This window comes from Agelaius phoeniceus, chromosome 9 (genome assembly GCF_051311805.1).
Source record: "Agelaius phoeniceus isolate bAgePho1 chromosome 9, bAgePho1.hap1, whole genome shotgun sequence".
Taxonomy (NCBI): Eukaryota; Metazoa; Chordata; class Aves; order Passeriformes; family Icteridae; genus Agelaius; species Agelaius phoeniceus.
The window spans coordinates 9587962-9606432 of NC_135273.1; the positions used below are offsets into that span (position 1 = coordinate 9587962).

Here is an 18471-nt window from a genome sequence, read left to right on the forward strand (position 1 = left end):
CTGTTAATTGTGAAATGCACACAGCAGGGACTGCTGCACACCCAGCTCCCTGGGCAGAGCTTCAAGGGTCCTTGTCCTGCGACACAAAGAGAGTCACACCCTCAAATGAGAACCCCAGCTAAGCAAATACCAATTCCCCAAGTAGAAAACACTGCAATTACCAAGCCTACACTCCTCCCAGCCAGCTGAAAAAGCTCTGTTAGAAAAATTATATTGATTGCTTCACAGCCTAAAGTTGTAAGGAGCTATGGATTCAGTAATAAACTTGTAGCATTTTTGGCAATTGCTTTTTGTCCTTCACCCCCTCTCCTCCACGGGATGACTTATGCTACCTAAGCATATCAAACCAAGGTTAGACAGACTCATTTTCAAGTAGCAAAGAAAAACATGAAACAAAAATCAAGAAGAGTATAAAAGGAGCTACCAAAAAATTGCCCTCTCAAAAAACCATGTTTTTTTTCCTTCAAATAAGCTTATTTTACTTGCTGCTCTTCTATGGCATATGACACATTGATCTTCAAATCCCCATATGAAAGATGAAAATGGGCAATAATACTTTAGATGTTAGTCACTTTAGGGGCTTGGAGGCTAATTTTCTTTTAAACTGTTCAGGATCTGATCAAATAGACGCATTTTGGAAGCAAGCAAATACACAAAACATTAGTAAAGGTCTCTCCTTTGTAATATGGCATGTTTACAACACAACACGGGTAATAAACAGTGAGGACTAAAAAATAGTATTGGGGGGTGTTTGGCCTTTCACACAAAGATGTTTTCCTAAGGTTTATTCTGAAGTAATACAAGAAAAGTTCTGAGGCTGTCCAGTGTCCTTAGGATATATATATCTCTAAGAAACAGAACTTGCACCATGAAAACAAGATCTGAGGTGCACAGTTGTCTCTTAGATCCTTTTTATCTGATGCTTTTTAGTCTGAGGCTTTGGTCTTCTTACCAGCAAACTTTGCTTTCTGCTCATGTCTGTCTCTACAGCTGCCAAGGGTGTTTTGTAGGCTGTTACTCTAAGAGGGAATCTAATTCTCCAATTTTGTCTTGGCATTTGAATATGAAGAGATAACTGTTGTCAGCTTTTCCAGGTCTTATTTTGTCCCAGTAGAATGAAATTCACCCATTTGGAACTTCTCTTCAGGTCCAGCAGCTGACAATTGTTTCAACATTTTAAAAAGTAGGGAAGACCTGGCTTATTAAATAATTGCAAATACTCCTGCTGGCTTTAATGATCTTTGAATCAAGCTGTAATTATGGCTAAAGATTAAAAGCCTGATCATATCTAGTTGGAAGGAGATGCAATTTCTTGCAATTTCTTGCAGTGCAGAGTGAAGATTCTTCATTTCTTCTTTTGAAAAGAGGTTCAAACATGAGCACTTCAAATGACAAGATACTTTTTAAAATGTAATGGGTAGGGAAGAAAAATATTTGCTGTCAATCAATATTGCTCTGTGGAAAAGGGGTCTTGTAACACAAAACCTAATTTGTTCTTTAACAAGAATGCACAACTGGATGATGAAGGTACCTCTCAAGATGTAGCATTCTTAGAATGAGGTGTTGTACAGCTGATCCTCTCTGGTGGGTGTGGGAAAGAATTCATCATCCCTTTAAAGATGATGGATGAAAAATGTTGGGGTTTTTTTTAGCTATCATCAAAAAATTTCAAAATTTTGCAAAGCCAAAAAATTCCAAGTATGAATTTAAGTGAGGGAAAAGTGACTATCTTTTCCTCTCTCCCATAGAAGAAAAGTAACTAAATTTAAGATAAAGAAACCAAACACTCCACACAAAAAATTGCCAAGCAACCTGTTTATCAGTTCTGAACTTGTTTTTAAAGGAAAATATGTAATAACTTTCTCATGAATTTAGAGGAACTATGAACAGAATTTTTCAACCATCAGAAGAAAATAGCAATAAAGGCAAACTGATGTAAGAGTAGGGGTTTTTTTTCTCTCCATGTCTGCTTCTGTATGTCCAAAGGAAGGCATGCATACAGTTTTTATGCAAGCAATGTGTTTATATTCAGACAGCTCTTCTCAGGGCCTGCATGGATGCTCCTGTGAAGTTCCAGAGGCTTTAGGATGTGTTCAGGAGAAGCTCTTCTTCACACATAAAAATCCAGGTGCTGTCACTCCTGTGCTTGAGAGCGGTGCAGCCTTTTAGTAGCAATGTTAAACACAATACAGGCAGATATGGTACTTCTGCTATGAGAGAGAGCTTTATTTCATCTGCAAGCTGTTGGCTGATGGCCACGCTCACTGACACTGAATCGTCCTTTCACCTCTGTGAGATGTTACAGCAGGCAGAAGTCGTCAGACAGAAGGCATCTCTAGCAAAGTTTGCATGTATTTGGCATCATCCAATGGCCTTAAATGTCTGTGAGGCTTTTTCATTTCATCTGCAAATGCGTGGCAAGATAAATCCAGCTATGTTCCTTCCTTTAATGGGAATGGTATTTTGCCATGCTGTGGTACCCCCTCTCATGTTGCCTCACATGTGCTGAGAAATCCTACAGATTCCACAGCAGTTTTGTAATTTGTCTTCTGCAAATGTCATCTAGAACTGGTGGGATCAGTCACGCTTAAAATGAAAGGCACACTCAACATCATGGAAATAGCTAGAAGCTAAAATTTCTTTTTTATGGCTTGACCCTAAAAAATCCTGACCTCCTGCATCTGTCCATTTTTGACTGAAAAATAAGTGGCCAATTGGGATAAAGCCCAAAGTTCTGAATGAACAAGTGTATTGGCAGGAACATCCATGGAAAATAGTTTATTTAAGTATTAAAAAAAGAAAAAGAAACAATTGTCAGGAGGGACTCTTAGCTATATTGTCCTCATAATCTGGATTTTATTCAATCAAATAATGAGTAGATACATACTGTATAACTTGAATGAGCAATGAAATTTCCTTTCAATATTCTAGCAGTTTTTATAAAGGGATACATTGAGCAGAAATTATTTACATGGATAAATCTGAGAAATCAAACATCTTAAGGATGTAAAAAAAAATTGCTACAAAAAGCACAGATACTTTTGTCTGTATTAGAGCATTATTCAGCCTCCAAAGGTGTATTTGTTCTTATTGCTCTGGATGATGGTACAAATATACTTCTGGCAAATTAATTTGTTTCTTAGTCTTCATTTGATAGATTCTGGTAGTGATGGAAGATACCTGGGATCTTGCAGGTCTGCAGAGAGCTTTTATTGCTACAGTCACAAAATTTTATCTCTTATGGGTAAGAGAATTAATTCCTGAATTTAGAAACTACACAGTCAGGGAGGGCTCAAACATAACTGTTGTGGCTGTAACATGGGCAGCCAGATTTGTTACTAACAGCCAACTCAAATATTAATTGAAAAATGTCCCCTGTTTTGGTCTAGAAAAGGAATGGAATTTGAGGTGTAACAAGCAAGCTGCTAAACATGTTTGCCACAGTTTCCCATTGGTAATTCTCATATGGCTCAATAGAAGGCAGAAAAATTGGCTCAACCAGGACAAAGACACAACAGGCTGATTTCTGCTGATTTCTGCATTGAAAGTGAGGGGAAAACCCAGTTCACACACACTGTTGCAGAGCTCTCGTGGGTGTCAGCACTGCCTTACACAGCAGCAGGCTGTGCAGGAGGAATTTTCTTCAAACCTACACTCCCCTAAGCCCCATGTATTTTAGGGCTCTGTCAAGAGAGTCTTGGTGGGAACAGCTCTGATTTTTCATCCAGGTAGAGAGAGAGAGGCATAAATTAGCCTGGGTGGGATGCTCCCACTTTTGATAAACCTGACGTGTCTACTGGTCAGAGAAGGGAGCCTGACAAAACCTCATGGCTCCAAAATGGGTCTGGCAGGATTTGTGATGAATTGGGGCAAAATTAAGAACAGTCATCACTTGGTCTCCTGGGTAAGCAACCACCTGCCTCTTCAACTAACTGTGCCTTGGCATCTGGGCTTCCTGTTCAAGATGTTATTGTAACTCTGAGCATTGTCCCAGGTGAAGGCCTGGGAGTAAATGAACTTCAGCTGCAAAATTAGAAGGTGCAGAAATAGTTCTTTGTGCCTCACAGACCTCTTGTACCTTGTTCTTCCTTTATTCCCACTGGCTCTGAGCCTGTTTTGCTTTCCTGTGATGGACAGAAAGAATTGGCAGCTTTTTCCTCCAGCTCTTCTCTTCTGCATGAAAGCCATGTTGGGGCTGTCTAAAAGCCCTGACTTCATTTTGTTTATTTTTCCAATCTTTTCACATATTGCCTGTAGATTCTTGCACACACAGAGACGTGGCATCCTCTGCAAGGGGCTCTGCACCTCATCACTCAATTGTTCCACACCTGCCAAATTTCCTCCAATTTTCACCTTCTCTTCCCACACATCCCTAGTGGGCCATGACCAACAAATGGTGCTGCTTACCTTGCTGTGACTGCAGCCATCCTTCAGGCTGTGCTGGGTGCTGGGGTGGTGCTCTAATTAACAAAGACAAACAAGGAGCATGTTGCAGTGTGAAGATGTGCAAGACCAAGTTAGATCCAAGAGAACAACCTTACAACCTTTTTTTTTTTTTTTTTTGGCCAAAAACCTTATAAGAACTGCCAAGAACTGTGCAGCCTTGAAACTTTACTGCCTTTCTCTCTCCCTGTGAGGAGCATTGGCTTTGACCTGCTTTTTTCAATATAAACAGAGTTGTGTATGGGATTAAAATGCACAACCATAGGAATTGCTTCACTGCCCATTGTCCCTTGCTGGGGAGGAACAAATTGAACAATCCAATGGCATATGTTAGTCACACTGCTTCACACACTGCTGGAATGTTTTCAAATGCTCTGATGCCTTCAATTAGGATCTCTGTAGAAATGATTTTTTTGGACAGAACTGTGACATGTAAAATTAAGTATGAATTACATCAAGCCAAGCAAATGTGACAGCCATTAGAATAAGCATGTGCCAGCCTTCCACAAATGTATGTGTTCTGTGGAATGCTTTCATCCAGCTAAACTGCAGATGACTGGCTAAGGTATGCTTTGGTTTTTGATAGCAGTGCTATTCATATTATCTGAGTGCCATAATTTTGAAGTGGCTTTTTTAGGGATAATGCACACTCTCCTCTCACACAAATGGCCCATGTAATACTCTTAAATGGTCTTCCTGAAATTGGGCTGAGTGCTGACAACTGACAAGATGAATAGAAGTGTCTGAGACCGCTCAAAATCTGCAGGCAGCTTTGTGAGAAAAAAAAAATTCCAATTTCAAAGTTCTTTCCCTTTTGAAGGATTTGTACCTATTTCACTTAAAAAAAATTAACTGTCCATTCTTCTTGCTTTCATGAATGCTTTACATAATGGTTAAAGGGCACTTTCCAACACTGCCAATAGCATCAAATGAAGTATTTAATTTAAAAGATTTCTTTTATTTCTTTCTTGTCAGACGTCATTCCTACATTCTGACTAAAAAAAAAAAAAAAATAAAAAAGGAAAAATACCCAAACCCATCCTTTTGCTTCAAAACTCTCCAATGAGCATTATGACATCTTGAAAACCTCTCATTTGCTGCAGGGGAATTAGGATCAGGACCAGCATTTTTACACTTGATTTCCTCAATATGCCACATTTAAACACTTGTTATCCTTACCAAAACCGGAAGGTGGCAAGCACTCTTAAAGTATGAGCTGGATTGAAACAAGACAGGCTCCCTTCCCAGAAAACCTCAGCCTCCATTGTCTTCATCTCAGCCATGGGTTTCCCAGCCAGAAATTTGTGGTTTACAGCATCCAGTAAATCACAGCAGGACAGGACTAAAAAGGAAAGTGTGGAAGAGATTTAAACGTGTCTTCTTAGTTTTAATTTAAGTAAAGAACTCTGAGACTGAAGTAAAAAAGAATTGCCTAGAAAATAAAGCTGACTGGAAACAATGACATTTCCACCCCACAGCAGCCCTGGCCAAGTCAGGGCCTCAGAGAGGTTGGGCTGGCTGCCAAGCGTGGCCAAAGAGGAGCCACAGAGCACCTGGAGCTAAACCTGCCCTGCAGCCTGTACACAAAGGTAGATTATTGTTACAAAATACTAAATAATGCTTTGCATGGATTTTCCCAGAAAGAAACTAACCCCAAATCTTACTTAATGATTTCCACTGTTTTTCAGCAAAAGCTTCGTGCTTTGTCTGCTAATCTGTCAGACTTGGAAAATGGAGCAATTTGTGTGTGAAAACAACAATAGTGGGATGCTAATGTGTTCTGGGGTGCTGAGTTGGAGGCATTGGTTGGAAATTGCCTCCCCTGCATGTTCTTTTCAAGCATTTTAGTTAAATGCAACTTAGCTGGGGGAAGAGGCCAGCCAGGGCATACTAGAGAGGAGTGTCTGAATGGTGAATTAATACACCTAGATAAGTCTGTTATGCAAGGAAACCAATACACTCTCCAGTTCAGAATTGCTCACGTCATGACTTAATTTTAGCACTTGGCCTGAAGACTTCATGTCAGTGGGATTATTTTCCTGACAGCCTTTTTTAAAAACACATAATTTTTAATGTATTGGTGGATAAGAAGGATTTTGAATAAAGGACGTAATTTCTGAGCTTCTTCCCCAAATCCTGAAGGTCTCAAAGCATGAGGAAGCAACAAAGCCTCAAGATGCCCATGAGAGCTGACAGGGGCTGATGGCTTGAAAGCAGTGAGGATACAATCCTCTCTGACATTAATCCTGAGCTGGGAGCAAGAGACAGCTGCTGACAGTGTTCCTGTCTTTAATTAAACATTGCCACAGCACAGGTGGCTGCAGTGCTGAGGAATCAAATCCATCCATACCAACCCATGACAGGTACTTGGTGTAAAGGTGATCTCTGCCTCTCCCACTTCCCCATGACAACATGAGCTAAAAAAAGGTGCCAAAGAGCAGGGGGGACAACACCACCATCCTCATGGTAGTTCCTCTATCCTAAGCTTTCTCTTGACCACATTAAATACTGGAGCAAAGGTGTTGTTTGGGGTTTTTCAAAGGTAGGACAATAAAGATACAAATTCCATCACAGCAGACTAAATGGATGCGAGAAAGAGCAGTGATTCCTTATGCATTCAAGCTGTACTCAGAACTCACACAGAACTCCATGTGGTACTTGCCATGTCTGGGGTAGGCCCATCTTGTGCCTCTAACCACCAAACACATTCAGAAATACATGCTGCCCCCTCCATCCTGCATGTTTCACATGAAGTGCCCCACTGCAAGTGGCTGCATAGCCCTAGGCACCTTCTGCTCACAGCTCTGCCATGGAGCAGAATAATGACAGGATATTTCACCCCTCATCCTCAGTTACCCTGCCCCAAACTGCAAGCCCAGTGCTGTTTGCACTGGACACCCCAGGCTCCCCAGGGAAAACCCCAGTGCCCCTCAGACAAGTCCCTGGTCCTGCTGCTCCCTGTAAAATTCACAGTGACCTACTGAGCTGGTAACAGATCCAGCAGCAGCAGAGGGAACGGGGAGGGATAACATCTGAGATAATGGCAAGGCATAAATAGCAGGCACAGAGGAAAGCACAGAGAAGTTTGAGGCAAATAGGTTGTAATTAGAGTAGCATTCAGCCCTTTGGATATTTGCTGAATACTGAGTCAGATGTAACAAGGCAGTTCCTTGCCAGCCATCACATACATTAAACATTGCACAGAATGGAGAAAGATCCTGTGGAAATCCGAAGCAGAAGAGATCTAAATCAGAGTTTAAAAGGTCAGCTGTATCTTTCACCCTCCTTACAAGTATCCACCAGGGCAGAAGAATGTTATTGCCCAGTCACTGTAGTTTCTGCTCACTTCTGCCAGCTCATCTTTTTATTCCATTTTTAAGAGGGGTCACTGCAAAATAGCACATGTGAGTAAGTGCTGCCTTCTGAGTTGGACTAAAAGTAAGGACCAGAAAATACAAGAAACAGCAAGGAGCTATTTAAATTACAGCTGTAAGTGACAGGTCCTGCAAACATGAAGCTGAAAAGTGAAATCTGCAATGGTTTCCTGATGCCTTTAGGGAACAATATCCTACCTTTTCTTCTGGCAGTGATATCCATCGTGTTCCTACAAAAATGGACTAATACCCAGTTTCTGGTCCCTTTATTTTAGAAGTGTGTATTACACAGCTCAGTGCTCTGTGGGTACCAGACAAAGCAAAACCTGGCCAAACAAAGGACACTAACTTTTCCTTTGGAGGGGTGGGAAGGCACTGGCAATGCACTGGAGAACTTGCCCATGTCATGGGAAGCTTGCTGTCTAGAAGAATGGAGCAGAACTGTACATCCAATACCAGATTTGGGTGACCCAGGCAAGCCCTCTCAGATGAATAGAAATTTTTGCCTAAAAATTGATTTCTAGAGCAGCTGAAGGTGTTTGACTGAATGTGTCATGTGGCATATCTTGGGGGCGAGGAAGAGGCAGGAAAGAACTGGCAGGGACACGATAACATCTTATGTCAGCTTTCTCAAACTGGAACTTTTCTGGTTTATTTCTTTGCCATCTAAATGGTAATTTTACCCTATGAAAAATTAAGCTAGATTTTGGTATTAAAATAACTGCTAAAAATGTGAAAAGAGAGTAAGTTTACCCACATTAAAAATACATACATGCACTTTTTTCCTCCTTTATTCCATTTCTCTAAATTCTTCCAGATCAGCACAAACAAAATTCCTCCCCACACCCTGCAGTTCATTCTTTACAAGAGCTCTACTTATGTAGCCAATGTTTATGCTTAAAGATACATCTGACTCTTTTTCCAACTGTTAGTGTTGTGTAATCTTTATACTTCCAGGCATCTTGCAGCTTTGATTTTTCAAAGAATAAAGAGATATCTGTTGTTAGGTTATGAAGTCAAAACCAGTCCATCTAGACCTCTGTGAAAGCTGACTATATTCCATCCTGGACTATTGTGTTCTATTGAAAACCATAAACTTTGCTTGATATTTTCAAGTAAGAGATTGCAAAGTAAAAGAAAGGGGAGAGGAATATGAACCTTAATGTGCATAAAAATGTGACAGGGAAGGAATAAAAGGGAAATTCACACCCAGGTGGCCTCTCCTCCTCTGTAGCCCAGGCTGGAATCACCCCTGTGACTTTGGCAGCTGTTCAGTGGATCGCAGCTGAAGATGCTCTTGTGAACCTGTGGGAATCAAACCTGCCAAGTTTCTCATAGCTCTGCTTGATCCACTCTCATCTTTATTTAATGCTCTTTTCCCCCATCTGTGGCTTGGTGCAGCTCTCCTCTGTAATTGTCATTAAGATCTGCAGGCGAGAAGCGTTGTTTAGGCAGGAGAAGAGCAAACCTCCCCAGTCCCTGTCACCCTGGTGAGATGTGAGATCTGGGCTGGAAAGAAGTCACAAGCAGACAGTCAGAAGTGGCCTGAGATCCTGCTGAGAAGGGAAGGACTGCAGCAGAGGAGGCAGTTACTTCTTATTTCTAGTTCTTGCCCCAAGAGAAGGCACAATTCAACCACTGCACTGGGAAGTCAGTGAGAGCTATTGAGTTTGCAAATCCCAATGAAATCCTAAGGTACAAGACAGCAACCTGTCTGTCAGGGAGTTTTCCAGATCAAAGGTGCCCAAAGCCATGGTCTCTCCAGACTCTGGGCCCAAGCTTTCCCCCAACAGCCCATCTCTCTTTGGAAAATTTGTGCAATGTCTCATTGTAATACCAGCTTACCACTGGAACTGGTGCTCAGGCAGAATCAATATTGCATTGAGTTCTCATTAACTTTTGGGTGAAATGTGCATGCTTCTGGCTCCAGTAAGAAAATGGCTGCTATTTCCCTGTTGTACAGATATCCCCATTTGTCACTACATTCTCAAGCGTGACCCTGGAAGTTGGACTTCATTACAGCAACAATCCCCAGTCCAGGGGGAAATGAACTAAAAAAAGGATTTATTTCCTTTTTCAACAGCAAACAAGCAAACAACAATAAAATGCATCTTGGCAACATAATTGAAAGAAACTCATCACTTTTAATGAAACTTAAAATGATTGTATTCTAAGCAAGTTAATTATATCACTGTATTATTGTTGCCTGACAGATTAATTTCATTTGTAGTCAGTGGGGAGGTAACCCACACTAGAAGCCTATGCCAAAGCTTTTCATTGATTTTTAATGGGCTTTGAGTTGGATCTTTGGCCAATTTTGACTTTATGCCTCTATAGTGCTGAGCTATGAAAGAAACACAGGGATTAGTCTAATGCTTGGTGCATTTTTTCCAGAAGAAAAATGATTTGCAGTGGGGGGTAATAATACTGCAAACTGAATAAGTTCCCCTCCTGACAAGTCTAAAATGTAATTTTACTAATAAGAGGTGTAATAATGACTTGATGAAATGAGATTTTTATAGGAAAAAGGGGTTTTTCTTCTTGCTTAGGACAGTATTTAATACTCTCATTTGCAAAGGTCATTTTTATCCTATTTTTTCCACTTAAAAATCATTATAAAATCTTTGACAGAATAGGTAAGAGTAGGACCTTCTAAGGTAAGTGCTGCTTTTCACTTTTAAAGTAGCATTCCCTCCACTGGTGTTATGTAAAAGTGATGATGTTACTTTCAAAAGAAAACATTTTGTCCATCAATTTCTGATGATTTTTCAGCTTTTTTTCCTAATAGGGTATTGTTCTACAATTTAAAAATGTAGAAAAATTTCAACTTTTTCATTTTTTCCCCAAGGAAAAATAAACAGTCCTGCTTTCTACAGAAAAGGTTGGAATGGAGATCTTTTTTTTCTCAAATCTTTTTTGGGAAACTTTTTCTTCTCTGCTGGGTATTAGATGCAAACTTTCTCAGCTTCTTCTAATCAAACCATTTCTCATGGTCCTCATGATGTCTGTAATCCAGGGTGTAGTCTTGAGTCAGCCAGCTCCATCTGCACCTTCCTGGACATATTTTCAGTTCTTCAGTTGCTCAGCAAGACCTGAGATGTTTTCAGAGTAAATCAGTGCTGTTTAATCCACAGGGTTTTACAAAAACATTGCTCTGAGTCATAGATGAGACCTGTAGATCCAGAGACCACCTCCTACGAAATTATGTGAAGTAGGAATGAACACCAGAGTGATTCTTATCCATATACTGAGGTGGGATTTGCAGAAGAGCTGCCCTCAGATAGCCAAAACAGTAAAAGTGCCTTTCAAAGTCCATTGGGGATTTCTTTCAGGCATGGGAATTTTTCTGACCATCTCTCCTTTTCATGGCAAGTGTAAAAAGCAGAAAGTTTCCTGTTTGTGTTCATGTAGCTGTTGAAAGTGTAAAAAAGTAAAATTCTGCAGCTCCTGTAACAATGGGCAGTAGCTCATAGAACTGATCCTCTGGTGTAAACCCCTCAGAATTTTAGGCTCCAGCCTCAAAATCATCTGTTTGACTCAGTGGGTGTTGAGAAAAAGTAATGTCAAATATCACACAGCTTAAATGTTCACTGACTCAATTTGTTCACTGATGCACAGGCTCAGTAAGGTTTAAAGTTCTCTGTGCTGCTATAAAAACTTCTGTCTTATTGTTTCCATTCAAACTTTCTATTCCACCTCTATCCTGCTCTGGCAGGTTGCTCCCTGTCCCAGAAGTGGCTGCAACTCAGCAACAGGTATTTAAGTGCAAAATACACAGCTACAAGGAGTATCTTCTTACTGGGATCTCAAATCCATCCATTCCACACTTTGGTTTGATATTTTTATCTTATGCTGAAGAGAGTCAGAGTTGAATCCACTTGTTGTTGCAAGATGTTAGCTCAGAGACAGAGGAGTATCTGCTTTCTTGTGCTGGATCTGCTGGAAGAGAAGTGAATAGGTACTTCAGGAGGGTGAGAAATTCAAAGGCAGAATTGAAACTCGTCTGTAGATTGACAGGCACCAAAACACCCTGGAGGTGTTAAGAGACATCTGGCTCTGGTGCTTTGTGATGCGGTTTAAGGGTTACAGTGGCAGTGCTGGACCGACAGCTGGACTTGATGATCTTAAAAGATCTCTTCCAAGCTTGATGGTTCTCTGATTCTACAGAGAGCTCAAATGGAGTAGTCCATTTAAAGGAATTTTGTTCAGCTTCTGATGGGGCCAGGAAGGCTTCTGTAGGCTCTGTGAGACAAGGACCTGGGAGGACCTGAACCCAAGCCACTCCCATGGCCCGTGGGCTCTGGAGAAGCAGACAAGTCACGAATGTTGACTGAGAGCCACCAGGCTGTGTGTCTTGCACAAGCTGTGGATTTCCTCCCTGTGGCTAAAATCATCTCACCCCCAGTTCCCATGGGAGCATAAAGCTGCCCATGGTTTAATCCCCCAGCCTGGCAGCCACAGGAGCTCTGAGGCAGTCAGAAGGCAGAGGAGAGTCACAGTGAACTGTGCAGTAGCTCCTCTAGAACATATTCATTTTCTTATCCATCTTGCTCGTAAGACGTGGCTAATTGTTCACATGGGAGCAAAGAAAATGTGTTAGTTTATAACATTTATCAGGTTTTCTGGATGTGTTCCATATTCAATACTTTTTATGTCTGAACTCGCCCTCACCTGGGTAATTTCACAGGATTTCAGTGCTTTTATGATGGTGTAGAGTAGTTTGACATAAAAAAGGATTACATCAGTTTGGTGCCTAGTCTGGAAATGAGATGGATGGGGGGAAGGAGGTGCTGCAGGAGAGAGGTCTATTAAATCTTGTGTGGCATATGAAAGGTTTGCCTCCAGCAAAACACAGACTAGGAGGTGTTTATAGTTTTTTAACAGGAAGTTGGTTTAAAACAAAGCAAAAATATACTTCACACAATGCAGAGTTATGAATGTCTGTGCTGCAGGATAAGCTTTAGTGGGTGTTAAAATTTTATTACTTCAAACTGGAGAAAAGCATAGAAGAAACATAACATCCCTCTTAGGTTATGGTCATTCCCTCCCACCCCACAAATATGCATTTAAGACTTCTGAAAGTTGGAAAAGCAGCCTTCCCAAAGGTGTGGAAATACACATTTGCCTTTCTATTATACATTTCCACAAAACCAGGTTCCTGGGTGGGGGAAAGTTACCTTTACCTTGTGGGACTTTATGTTCTATATTTATTGAGCATCGCAAGTGTGAAATTTTTAGAGAAATTTACTTCTATAAATCAAGTTGTAAAACTAGGTTCTCAGCAAACATGTGGCATTCATTGTCAGTTGTGAGGTTAATTTGCCAAAATCCAATAGCCCTCTCTCCAATGCCAACCATTATTTTCAGATAACAAGCATGATATCAGCAATTTTGATGGCCTTTTAATGTGTTTTCTTTTAAGACAAAGCTAAGTGGAAAATTGCTTAATGATCCAAATTGCAACAAATTTTAACTAACAAAAATGATCTTATAGTGCTTCCTAAAGCATTTGATACATTATCTCTTGCCAGGACCATGCCACACAGGCAGAGAAAGCAAGACACCATATTTCTTTACCCTTCTAACCCAAGGCAAAAGAGAGCAGTACTTGATAATCTATGATCTTTCTTGCTCCTTCCAGTACCTGTTTCCTTATGGGCACACGTTGACTTTTGTTTATTGGATCTTTTTGGAAAGTCTCTTGCCCCATTATTTTAAAGTGCCCAGAAGGAAGACTAACTTGACTTTCTATACATTACAGTCCTTCTCCTTCCTTAACTTGAATCAAATGGATGAACTAATGAGTTTATCCTATGCTGCAGTATTCTGAAAGAAAACAGGTAGTTAACCAAAACCCTGACTAAAAAGTGCACTGCAAAGTATGAAAGTGTCTGTGATGTCCCAAGTAATCTGCAGTCAAAATGGGCATATATTTCACTTAGACATTTAGAAGTAAGGTGACTCTCTAGCCAGCTGTCTGCAGGTTGAATATCTAGCCTGGTTTTGTCCCTGACTACCTCTATGGTCCACAGAAAGAGAAACCTCTGAAAAGTCAAGGATTGTCCTCTGGAAGTTTTTTCCATTTGATTATGACATATTTGTACAATATCTTGCCCACCATTCCACATTGGAGCAGATGCCCAGCTTGTAGATTACCAACAAGAGGCAAGTACCTAAAGGGAGCATTTAGAGACAACTCTAAGGATAACCAGTGAAAAATCCCTGTTTGACTGTCAGGGGCTTCCCCTTTGTCAGCCATTGTCACTTAACACTGTGCTGTGGTGGTGGTGCTTGACAGCTGTGGCAGCACAGGGCTGATCAGGAAGGGATTTCTGTCCCCAGTAAATATTAGCAAGATCTCTGCTGTGCTGAGCAGCACAGGACCAGTGGCACACACACAGAGAGCTCTGGTTCAGACCAGAGCAAAGAAGTGGAACACACTGATATCAGCACAACCACTACATGCTGTATTTCCTAAGGTAGAATCAGTGCTGGATGAAGCAGCAATTGTTGAACTCAATTTCTGAGAATACTTAATCCATATACTTATAAAAAAGACTTAAACTCTTAAATTCAGCCTTTTACTATGTTTTGAGAACTCTCCCTTTTTAGATTGTAAAGTCACTGCTGCAGAAAGTTTATTTGATTCTGTTATCTACAACTGTTTGAATATTTGGATGCCTGATGCCTGTCCAGCACTGTGAGGCCGAGTACCCATGTGACCTGCTTCTAATAGTCATGTAATCAAATGAATTTTTTAGCCCTGTTTGTGATTTCAAAACTTGGCAGAGTGGCCTCAGCCTAAAAGAGAAATAAGCTGCTTGTTTGCAAGGCACTTTTCCTTTTGCTGCATTCACTTGGAAAATCCTGTGTCACTCAAAATTATCAATCCCTATGGACAAGCTCTCCACAGGCATTCACACTCACTAACCTTTCCCTGCTCGTGGGAATGATTCCAGCTATGCTTTATGAGCAGTAGTTTGTCATCCTTGATCTGAGTTGTCCAAGGGGATTTCTGCTTTCATAATCCTCCTGCTGCATTGTGTTTTTGTGGTAGAAGGGGAGGCAAGGAGGGAACAATGACTGTTGAGTAACGGGTGGAGAAGCAACAAAACCTCTGGGAGCCATTGTGCCCAAGGAGGAGATGCCACTCTTTATGTTCAGGAAAAGATAAGGAATTTCATCACATATTTTCTCTAGTAGTGTTTGCATTTTGGGACAGATCCTCCTCTACTGTGATTTGACCAGTTTAAAACATGAACAGTTGTGGTCTGAAAAGAGTGGGATGTGCTTGTCTCCTTTACTACTTTCCTAAAGGAAAATTGTTTCCCTTTTCAGAATCAAACCCTAAGAAAGAGCCTGGGAAAATGAACCTGGGGTAGAAAAACAGAGCAGCAGGCTAGAAAGATATAAAACCATTGTAAAAAGTCATTTCTAGTTAGGAAAAAGTGACTTACAAGACCAATTTGAGAATATATCTGTCATGAGCCAGATAAAATGAGCCAAGAGTCCTAAATCTGTCTATCCCTCCTTTCTTTGGCTGTTAGCAAAGGAAAAGAAATTTTGTGCACAGCAGGAAGAATATGCTGCTGAGCTGATCAATGTGTGTGCAGAGGGAGCAGCAGATGACAAGGATGGGGTTGGCAGGATGTCACCAGATTTTTTGATTAGCAATGGGATGGTTCAAAAACTCCCCATCCTACCAGGGACTTGGCACAGGACTCAGTCCTCAAGTTGTTGTTCACAGCAATACTGTTTGGGAAATGGTTCTGCTTCTCTGAAAACAGAAAGTGAATTAACAAAAACAAAAACAAGGATAAGAAGGAAAGGCTACAAGACTTTGTCTAGAAATCTTAGACTCTGGCCCTTCCTTCTTGTAATACCGTACAAACTTCAGGTGAAATGAGATATTTGAGATGGGATAAACATTGGATGGTTTGAAATTAAATCTAGAAAGAGTAATATCAGGGAGCATTGATGAGTGGGTGCTTTCTTTCCCCTACCATCAATATCCACCTTATTGCTTTTCTCTGTGTGTTTGTTTAGACCCAACAACCACAGAAATAGGAAAAAAAAATTATATTCGATGGTTATTTAAGGTTTTGGGTTAGAGTTTTTTTTCTGTGGAAGAAATGTTAATGAAAGCAACAGCACTATCTTCTGATGCACCAAATTTGCATCTGCTCTGGTGGAGCTAAGGAAAAAAGCTGATTTTAGCCATGTATATACAGGGATGTGGAGAAAGTCCCAAACACCAAACCTACCTAGAGAACTAGCTTGAATTACAAAATAACCACCTAGATATCTTATAAACAAGATACACTTTGATCTTAATTTTATATATTTAATACAACACATAATCAGCTGACATGAATTTGGATATCTCTGTTAAAGTCAACAGTATAGAACAAGTTTTTATCTTGTGAGATCTAATCTAGAGCATACACAAGACATATATAACAATCCTGTAGGTATATGGAGAAATATTCTGATACAGCCAGAAGTCTATAATGGGATTTCCTACGCCTGGATACTTCTTTCCAAACTCTACATGTAACTATGATCCTGTCAGCTTTCCAGCATGTTCAGATGGAGAGAGAACTTCTCTCGAACATGTCAGTTCTCTGACTAACCTGTCACAACAACCTATGATGCCATTCTCTGACAGCTCACCACTGCTTCACATAAAATATGAGGGCTTTCCTTCAATCACAAGTTGGATTCATATTCCATAAAAAGAGTGGGTGGGAGGTATGTGTAAGTATAGATAGAAGTGTACGCATGTTTAAATAGACACACAAATCCAAAAGCATCTGCCTGTGAATAGTTAGAATTACAAATAGAAAAAAAGTAAACATTGTCAAGTTGCACATTTCTCCTAAGCTGAGCATCCATTGTTTTCTAACTTTGTGGAAGACTTTGTAGTCCATGACTACCTAAGTCTGTGCACCACCAGTGGAGTAACACCATTGCTGAGAAATCAGCTCCTTGCCTGAAGAAACTTAGCACTTGTTCTAGAGAGAGCTGTCTTCAGTTTCAGTCACAGTCATTAATTTACTTTATGATTTTCAAATGACTCATATTCCTTTCAATAAAACAGGCTAAAGAACATAACACCAAATCCCCAAATAGGTACCTTTTTTTTTTTTTTGCTCCAAGTCCCTCTGGAAAGTCTGGAAACACAAGAACTGTTCAAAATACTGTCATCTTTTCATAGAAATGAGGGTTCTCTGTTCTGCACCACACATTCAGACCTGTCAAGTGTTTGCTGGATTTTCCTGATGATCGAACTCATTTCTATCATATTTGCGTAGTTTAAATTCACAAGACCATGACCTTAGCCTGCAGATACCTGCTGACAGTGATGCCCACTCTCAGTTGTTTCCACTAGAAACAGTTTCCATCTAGTTATTTCCACTAGAGGAGTGTGACTGATTTGTCAGAATGGTGGAGCTGTGAAAACTCATGGGGGGAAAAAAAAGACAAATTAAAATCCAAAATATAACTTTTAAAGTTAACTTTTGTTAAAAAGGAAAAGGTGCCTGCTTCTTGCAAAGCACAGCTGTTAACTCTCCTGCTGTTGGTTTTCTCAAAGGGCTGGCAAGAAATTCAGCATCATCTAAACTAAACTCTCTGGGCTTCAGCCACCCTCTGGAGCTAAGGATGGTCACAGTGCTGTGGTGACTTAGTCTATTAAATGATTAATTAAACTCTCCAATATATCAACTGGCAGATGCACAGTTACACCACTCCCTCAGCTGTGAACACAGAGCCACAGAGACCCCAGCCCTTTCCCTGGAACATGAGGAGCACTTTTGCTGTCTCCCTGCTGTGCTCCACAGACTCACAAAATCAAATCTTATGTTCTCCATGGTTAAAACATACCAAATGCTCCCCATCAGCCTACAGAGAGGGCAATATCTTCCTTTTGGGTGCTCATGGACATCAAAGCTACATCTTCCTGCCTGCAGAAGAAACAGACAGCAGTGTCCTTGCAAACAGGAGGGAAAATTTTAGTGACTTGGGAGAGACCACATCCCCCATACAAAGAAAAACAAACACTCCACATTTCCCAGGGCCCTATTTCTTTTCCCTTCTTACATTTCCAAATGAAAACAGTCCCTCCTGCTCTCTGTGGGGGAATCTTTCCTCACAGGCAGATAAACCTTGAGTTGAAACTGAAAGCAAACAGATCCCTGCAAAGCTTTTCTGTATGACTGAGAACACCAGTGTTCCCAACTCATGTCTTACTAGCTGAAACTAATCTTGGGTCTTTCAGGTGTAGAAAAGTAGCTGAGAAACTAAGTTGTGTACAAAAAGGGTTTAAAATGTGTTACTGACTTTTCCATTTATTTAAGGTACCATCTCAAAATCTTTCCTGTGTTTCTGAGTATTTTCTTCAATCCTTGTAATCCCAGAAAATGCCTCTTAGACAACCTCCCCCCTCCCTGACCTATTTCTAACAGTGATTGCACTAAAGACTTCACTGTATTTGTGGCTGTTAAATCATTCATCACCCAGCAGCCTGGAAAATGCCACTGCTCTCTAACTCTGGCACTAAAGTCTGCCTGAACTGAAGAATGGGTCACTGTGAACTGCCTGAGATCCTGCATTTACAGGTACATCAAATTCAGAAACCTCTTTTACTTTGGGA

The 18471-nt window shown here is 40.6% G+C and overlaps 1 long non-coding RNA gene across 15 annotated transcripts in view; it reads right to left on the reverse strand.

The window, feature by feature from the left end:
* Positions 1-18471, reverse strand: part of LOC143694762 (uncharacterized) — a 97122-nt gene that overhangs the window by 15385 nt on the left and 63266 nt on the right. For 10 of the 15 annotated variants that reach the window (XR_013183437.1, XR_013183441.1, XR_013183438.1 and 7 more), the window contains 2 exons: positions 5623-5785; positions 1-76 (listed from right to left, as the gene is read on the reverse strand). This is a non-coding gene — a long non-coding RNA (uncharacterized LOC143694762). Of the gene's footprint in view, positions 77-4407; positions 4461-5622; positions 5786-18471 lie in introns of all 15 variants that reach the window. The other 5 variants (XR_013183439.1, XR_013183436.1, XR_013183440.1 and 2 more) reach the window with 2 other exon arrangements.